Raw genomic sequence first — 9,281 nt, forward strand, 5'->3', positions numbered from 1 at the left:
GGGAAGGAGCGGACGGAGGCATCGCGGGAGCTCGGGAGGGAGGCCGTGCAGAGAGGAGCGGAGGGAGGCATCGCGGGAGTTCGGGAGGGAGGCCGTGCGACTCGGGGTCGGGCCAGGGAGAGAGATGGGTTAGTGGTGGTTGGTGGGAGGACTTGAATCAAAAAAGGAAAAAATGAGGGGGTCAAAAGGAAAGTGCCGGCGGTGGGGGGTGCTGTGTAAAAGCAACAAGGAGCTGCTGGGGAGCTCTAGGGTTTCAGCCGGGCGGGCTCCTGCTGGGCCAGGGGAGGTCGACCAGCTGAGCCTTGCTGGGCTTGGCCGGTTGGGATGGCTCTCCCTTTTTTTATAAATGTTTTCTTTATTATTTTCCTGTTTTGTTTAAAACCATTTTAAATTGTTTTATATACGAAAATGATCAGAGAAAAATATGTTTTAATTTGAGACAAAGGAAGGAGGAATAATTTAGCAACAAAAATAAAGTTTAATAAAATAATTTTCGGGTTCAAAAATATGCATAATGCCATGATGATGCACAAAAGAGAAATAACAAACAAATCTAATAGGGATTTTTCTGGGCCGTTACAATCGACACCACTAACGAGGGATCGTGCCCCGAGATCCCAGCTCAGGTACGGGGAGAGAGAGGTGAACTGTAACATCCCAGGTTTTAGGACAAACACGGGGTAGATTTAGAAAAGTGTTGCACATTTCATCGCAAAACGAGGGAATTTTTCGCGCCTAAATGCATAAAACCTAATGGGGATCGAGGTTTCTCTCTCGTTGCAATTAGGGTTTAGTGTGGCGAGAGTGCGATAAATTTCGACATGACCTCTTTTGAACCTAGATTTTTCAGAGGGAAAATTTGAAATGAGATTCAAATTTGAATTCAAATCTTCCACTAAAATATTCCTATGGAATAATTAATCAAATAGGAATTCAAGCAAATAATATTATGCAAATATGAATAAGTATGGAAAATATAATATAAGTATTTATGGGAATTCAAATGAACATAGAAGTAATACAGATTTCCAATAAATAATATTACATAGAAGCTCAATTAAGGAAAATTTGAGCTTTATTGATAAAATCAACACATTACAATGTCTTTACAATATTCTTTAATACAAGAATGAACAAAAGAATAAAAGAAAAGTACAAGAAAGAATTATAGAAATGAAGTCCTAAACTAAACCTATCTAGGATCTTGAATCTCCATTTCTTGATCCTCTTCATGCCTTTGATCATCTGCAACAATAACAACAAACAAAAAGGAAACTGGAACAAGTGTCAATGCCACTTGTTCATCAGAAATAATCACCACAGGAGATAATACTCAAACTTGCCGAGCATATCCATTGACTCAGCCCCTCACAACTAAGCAGCTCACAAGACAGGGCCAAGTTACCAAGCATGACACACACAGCTTAGTCATAAGGCTATGTGTCGACTTGGGCAAGCACTGCCCCTGCTATAAATAGCATTTCTCAGCACAAACCATCAATCCATCGACAACCACAACCAGTGGTAGAACAAGATCAACAGTAGTTTATCAAGAACCAGTAGTTCATCCAGTTCATAGCAAAATCACCACAGAAATCACACCATGGTAAAGTAGAGCAATATCAAGGTCAAATCAGGAGCTAGGAGGAGATGGGCAAGAACAACCACACCATCAGAAGAGTAACAACAACAACATAAACCACTTTGTCTAGGAGCTGGAGCAAGGTATACCCATGCCCAGAAATAGATACAAGGATCTATTCCTTATCACAGCCAAGCCAAGATATTGCATCCACATAAAAACTGAATAGATATGGTTTCATCATCATATCGCCCAAGCAAGATTAAACTGGCATTCAAACTAATTATCAGAGAGATGATACTAGCTAAACAAATTTGTATGCTCTTAACCATGAACAACATAGCAAGTGTCCCACTAAAGCTAGCACCAGATCCTCCAAGAAACTAAAAAGAACACCTAGTTCATTTGGTAGAAAGCCGTCAGAAATATAGACAATTTATGAATGGATTATAGTCCATTGTCTACTTAGGTTCTCAACATCAACAGCACCGTGGCAATCCAGACAAGGATCACGTACTACTAAAGCTAACCATCCAACATACACTTGGAGAGCAAACTAGCAGCAGCATGAACTACTACTGCTGTCCACTGCATCCAAACCCCACTGAAGCAAGCAACAGCCAAAGGCCAATTTAATCATCACTATAAACAGTTCATATAAGGCCAAGTTTAATACATAGTTTAAGTATCATCATTTTCCTGCTAACAAGAGCAGGCATGAACATGTATCCTTGCTAGAGCAATAGTTCAAGAGAAGGAAATCATGACAATCCATGCTCATACTTAACAAAGAAGGTTCATCTACAAATAAAAATAATAAAGACATTTAATCACTACACCTGAGCAATTCAACTGAACACGAGTTGTATGCATAATCAAGTTACTGCAACCATCTACAATAGGATAAAGGTACCACAGTGGCCAGGGTGATATTTAAATCCACACAAACACAAAGAATAATGACCATTAACAAGTACCATTAGCACAACATCCTCAGTCAGAGCATTTAGGAACTTAGGGTATAGTATTATCACTACTGGACCAATGGAGCAAGCTTAACAGAGCCACCAATGGAGGATAACCATGCTAGGGCAACAAAGAGAAGAAAAGAGAGCAGGTATACAGAGAGAGGAAGAACAGAGACAGAGAGAAAGGGGAGGAGGAGGAAATACCTGCGCCTGGCAGCAGCAGCTAGGGCATGGTGAGGCAGTGCTCACCAGGGCACCAGGAGGCCGCTAGGAAGCCTAGCAACCTCGGCGAAGCCAGGGCAAGGCGGGGAAATCCCCAACCAAAATCCTAGGGTTACGATTCCGGGAGACGCGCCAGGAGGCGGTAAGGAAAACCAGATCGATGCGGATGGGTCGACGCGGTGTCGAACGGCGTGTCGTCTGCGACCCTCGGCAGCGGCTGAAATGGCCGGAGATGGCCAGAGCATGGCGGCGACGGCGGAGGTGATTTCCATGTCGCGAGAGCACAGGGGGAATTAGGGTTTGGACGAGAGCGTGCGAGGGCAAGTGAGCGGTCGGTGGACCGACCGACTCGGTCGGTCTGGTCTAACCAAACCCACCACCTGGCCGGTGGGCCCTTAGGGGTAATCTGGTCATTTCATATTTGGTAAAAAGGGGTAATAAAACCAGAAAATAATTTGGAGATAGATAAAAACTCGAAAAATTCAATAAAAATAGGAATAATACACTAAAAATTATTTCCTATTGAAAACAAAATTCTAAAAATAAATTTCTAAAAAGAAATGTAAACCAATAATATTTAAACAAAAAAAAGAAATAAAAAAGATTAAGAATTCTTGAAATATTTTAAGTTAAGAAATAATTAAATCTTAAAAGTATAGTTTCCAATATTAATCTTTTTAAAATTTATTATTTCTTATTTAAAAAAAAGAAAATCTAAGGAAATACCTTAAAATCCATTAAACAATTATAAACACTTCTCTTATAAAGAATTCCTTCGTTTAAATAATAATTTAAATACAAGTCTTAAATATTATCTATATTTACAATTAAGTCCTTAAAAACTTTATTAATCTAAAAGGACTTATCACATTAAAATTTTGTGAATCAATAACTCAAGCTTAATACCATAGGGTGCTTTAACCGAAACTCAATACACTAAGCATGCATAACTTGGATCTTTAAACATTGCCCTTATCGGACAATGATGCTTCTTTTGAGAACCCGAGGTTCAGGTTCAATCCAAAACCTTGAAAAACACTATCTCGCAGTCTCTAGGCAAATTTATCACTTGCTCATGCCTTTGATTACTTTATATCATTTACTTGCAAAGTATTATACTTATCACTCCTACATTAAAAGCAAAATGTTACTTTTCCAATTATGAATATGACTATGTGATTGGCAATGGAACCATGGTTCGTGTTGACAGTGGAGGTTCCATTGCAAGGTATGTCATATCATCTAGGATTAATAACCCATGTCGTCCAGTGATTCTAGCACCGTACATTACGCGTTAACCATAAGATCTTTAATGGGACAGACAAGTCAGTTGTACCTTTTTCCTCTCGCATATCAATGGAGTTGATAGAGCCTGCATGTGTGTTCGGTGGTTCCACATGGGTTGGGAAGGCCATAAGTTCCCCGTCTTAGTTATAGACGAAGGGTGCTCTATCGTCTACGATGGATTGAAGGGGTTTGGACTGAGGGTTATGCGCCAAATTAGGGCAAGCGACCAATGGTGCAGACGGAACCTAAACTCAGCCACCACTTCAAATGGATGGGTATGTGGTGTCGCGAGAAAGAACAGTGATTGGCTTGGATCTTATACTGGGCCTCACGCCGAGGAAGTGTGGACGGGAAAGTATGCCCGGTTGGCAACAAGGATAAGTTCTCTTTTGGGAAAAGTAACACACCTCTGCAGAGTGTATCAAAGTGTGGCTTGTCACTCCCTGTTCCCGGAAAGAACTACGAACGCGGCAGGAAAGGAACTCCACGAAAATCTGGTCAACCTTCGAAGACTGACGGGCATAGTTTTTTGAATAAAATAAACCTTTTGAAGAAATGTTTGCGAAACATGCATTGACTTGCGATTTCCTGATCAATGGTCGTAGCTAGTGCATCAAACACCTTTTCTTTTGAACTTGTTGAGTACCTCTGTACTCACCTTTATTTCGAACCCTTGCTAGACTGTGAGAACGAAGACGAAGGATATCCAGAAGCACCAGAAGGTGAATACGAAGTCATCTACAAAGAGCCAGACCTATCTGGAGGAGTGGAAGGCGTAGACTATGGTCTAGCCTACGGAGTTGAAGAGATCGAGACAGAGGACCAATAGTCTCGAGTGGTGTTAGTTAAAGCCGAGCAGCCTAGAACACTACTTAAATAAGCTGTTGAGCTGTGGAATGTTTAGTTTACTGTTTCCCTTAGTAGATAAACTACTTCAAGTTAGGTTTGAATTAGAATGGTTTCCTCAAAGGACCTATGAGGATACCGACGAGTTTGTATAGTTTTGGCTTGTAATAATAAGTTTGTAATGTTAAAGACCTGCAATATTTCTGTTGTACCACTCTGAGGGATGTGATATTTGTGAAGAAGCCCCTTCATGAGTGTCATATCAACGACTTGTATACTACAACATGCAGTGGTATGCTGGATCACCATAGCTGGTATCAGAGCAAATGCTTTGACCTTAGGTTGGAAACCTAGTAAAGGGATAAACCTGTAGGAGTCAGATAGAAGTAGTAAAGAGTTCTCTAGAAATATGATGTTTATTCACTTGAGAATAATAATGTCATATCTTTTAGTGTGATAATTCTTTATTATTACTATTATGATGCATCATTACTAATACTCTATAACCTGTATCCACAGCCAGAGATGGCAAGTTCTTATCCAAAAAGGACCGTCAAGGTTCGGGAAGGTTGGCTTGATGAGCATGAGGGGGACATGACATATGTTTTACGTGGACTTTTACTTGAACTCGGGTGTGATCCCCAAATTCAGGTAATGAAGTATATGTATTATGACGGCACTGTAGTGGCGAAATGTAGGGTTGGTCTGCAACTGTCGGACAAGTTAGGGATGAGCGTAGTCATGCCATCTGGGGAAGCCAGAACCATCAGGACTGCCTATCACATGGCTGTCTTCAAGGCTATCACTGATATTCAAGAGCACAAAACCAAGGAGTTGTTAGGCACATAATTCTTACATATTCCCCATAGTGAGGAAGAGGAGGATCCAACTCTCAACCATTATAAACTCGCTAGAAAGCAACCAGAGTTACCAGCCAAGCACATGGACCACTGCAAGTCCATGCTAACCATGTTATTCCAACTTCATAAGAAGATGGTGGGAGAAGTGACGTATATGTTAGAAGAATTCACTGATCCGGAGAAGGTCCAAGACCGTATGAAGAAACTTGGGGAGCAAAGCCAGCACCCGACACCCTACTTTTCTACTAGAAGTTTCATTGACCTCAACACTCAGAAACCAGAACCGGTAAAGTCAGTACCTGATTATTTTCCCAATAGTTCTTACGTGCCAAACTCTTATGACAAGGGTTACGCTGGGGACGGTTCTTGGAACACACCCTATTCTGAATCACCAATAGAAAACTCCACGGGTTGGTGTTTTGGGGAGCCTTATGGCAGTCGAAGTGAGCCGATTCCGTGTGACACGGAGGATGATGAAGATGTCGTAAACCAGTACAGAACCCGTCACTATGGAGTTGGGGATGTGCAAACAAACCCAATTTTCAACGACTCGGATATGGAGAACCAAACTCAAAACCACTTTGAGAGGGGTGAAAGTTCTGGAGTGAAGAAAGAGAAGAGTGGGCCTTTTGATTTAAACACATCGGAGTTTAGTGGAAATATCTCGGAAGGAGAAGAAGATTATCCAACAGGTGGTGTGTATTCGTCGCTTAACAGTTACTTTGGGATGACTGATTTCTGCCTCGGCACATCATCTGACTCCGACTATACACCCACAGAAAGGCAGTATGTTCCGAACTTCATCAGGAAGACGACACGTTATACTGGTTGGAGACCTAGAATGTATCCGGAGAACAACGACGAGTAGAGAATCCCAAGACTAGAATAAAGTAGAGTAGTTGGTATCTCGTATTGTAGAGCTTGTAATCTAGTAGGTTTGGGCTTGAAACCGAAATAAGTGGACTATATACCACATGTATGATAATGCTTGTAATATTATGTATTATACAGTGTATATACATCGTATATGTTTGAAATATTTTGATTTGCTTCTTGATTTCATTGTGTGACTAGTTCTGGGCATTGAGTTGAGCTCAGAAAACATTTGCATGGTGTAATTATGAGTATCGCTCTATGTTACATGACTAGGGGGAAATGTCGTTAGTTGAAAGTGAACAAGCCCGTATGGAAAGGGAAGCCAAACAGAAGGAAGAAGAAGAAGATGCAGGCGCTCGAGCTGAGAACATGCCACCACCACCACATCCTACGATGCACCCAGACTTTCAACGGTACATGAGGGACATGGAAGAGGAAAGGAGGAGGTATCAGGAGAGTCAGAATAAGAACAATCAAGATTCGTTTGCTCATGTTCTTACGGGAAGAGGTAATGAAGGCACGAGAGTTACTCTGTCCGACTTTTTAGAATGCTAGACCATTACCCTTCGCATCAGCGCCGGAACCAATGGACGCGGAGGACTGGTTAATGGATACAAAGAGGAAATTGAGGACTGTAGGACTCAATGATGAGGAGAAGGTCCGATATGCCACATATCTATTGTCTGGACCAGTCGCATCGTGGTGGGAAAATATAGTGGCCGTGTATCCACCTAAAAAGGTCTTCACCTGGGAAGAATTTAAAAAGAAGTTCCGGGAGGCACATGTTCCAGAAAGTATTATGGAACTGAAAAAGAGGGAATTTGAGGAGCTGCAGCAAAACAATTCTCCAATAATGAAGTATGTTCGGGAATTCAGTAGTCTTTCACATTATGTTCATGAGGAAGTTAGTACATAGGAGAAGATAAAGAAGAGGTTTATGGAAGGGTTGAATCCTTGCATGAACATGCAGCTGAGGTTAGCAAGGACAACAGAATTTCAAGAGCTGGTGGACGCTGCTATCACTTTTGAAGATGATTATCGGCAAGTGCAAGAAGAAAGGAAGAAGAGGGATCGTATCGAGCCAAGGAAATACCCCAACAACAAACCAGTTACTGACAGGAGTTTTAAGCCTAGATTTAGACCCACAAATAACTCCGCAACTAGAGGCACTCCAAGCTTCAAGAGTAACATTGTGTGTCGCAATTGTGGAATTGTGGGACATATGGAGAAGGAATGTAGAAAACCAAGGGTTATATGTTACGAATGTGGCAAGGATGGACATACTCCCTCCGTTCCTTTCTATAGTGCCTATAGATTTTTGGCATTTGTTTCAGAATATAAGGTTGTAGCTTGGCTTTTTTTCAATTACCCCCTCCCCCGTTCAGCTCCCACACAACATGCGTGAAAAAAATCCATACAGAATTGGAAACAATTAATTGAGATTCATAATGCATGGCCCAACGATTCCTTAAAATTAGGCAGCAATGTTTTACTTTCCTTAATTGAACTTGGCTGCACATATATGGAGAATCAACAAGAAAGATTTGTGGGATTTTTTATGGTAAGTTAGGAAGATATGGATTTCCCAAATTTTACGTTGATCTCAAATCGTTCAGTTAGGGGGTCTTGTGTAAAAAATACTCTTGCGCTAATTTCCGTGCCAAAAAACTATAGGCACTATAGAATGGAACAGAGGGAGTATTAGACCCGAGTGTCCTAAACTGACGGCCGGAGGAGGACAGAAGAATGGAGGAGGAAAACCAAGAGGATCTAAGGGACCACCATACAAGGGTGGAAACTACAGCAACAACGCCCGCAACAACAACAACAAACGGGGAAGGCCCTTTGGGAAGCTGAACTGCACCACCATGGAGCAAGCCAGGGAATCTGATCAAGCAGTACTAGCTACGCTTAGCATCCTTACCCATCCCGGCAAAGTCTTATTTGATATTGGAGCAACTACTTCATTCCTTGCACAACAATTTGTTGATCAATATGGGATTAGATGTTCGAAACTAGAAAGCCCTATAACCATTTTATCCGCGGGGGGAACCATATTTGTCGTGGTATCGTCACGGCATATACCATAGGATGGCTTAAGTTAGGTGGTTCCTGCTATGGCCTACGGCGGTTTCCAGATGCGGGTATGAGCACGAGCGACACATCGACGTACCCAGGTTCGGGGCCCTCGTATGGAGGTAACACCCCTACTCCTGCTCTAGAGTGTATATGAGATATCACAGTACAATGGTGCTCCTTGAGCTATATCCGGCTTGAGAGAGAGGGCTGGAGGTAGAAGAAGGCCTCTCTCCTTAGCAGTTTAGAGTGTGGAATGGGAAGTGATCGATCATCCCTCGCACAGGAGGGGTGGTGCGGCTTATATAGTGCCAGTTACATTTACAGAGAAGCCCCTATAGCCTACTGGCCGGGCCCGCCGGCTCCGGCTTTCCCGCTCCCTGACGAGGCGATGGCGTCACCGGTCGTGGGGGTCGCGTCCGTTCTTCTGCCGGGGTTAGCGGAGACGGGACGTGCCGACCGACGTGCGCTAGGCGCCCGCTGTCTCCGCCGGTCGCCTAGCAGCACATGACGTAGGTAGGCCATGACGGGAATCTCTGACGTGGGGCACTATTGCTCCACAGT

Source organism: Lolium perenne, chromosome 6 (genome assembly GCF_019359855.2).
Source record: "Lolium perenne isolate Kyuss_39 chromosome 6, Kyuss_2.0, whole genome shotgun sequence".
Classification (NCBI taxonomy): domain Eukaryota; kingdom Viridiplantae; phylum Streptophyta; class Magnoliopsida; order Poales; family Poaceae; genus Lolium; species Lolium perenne.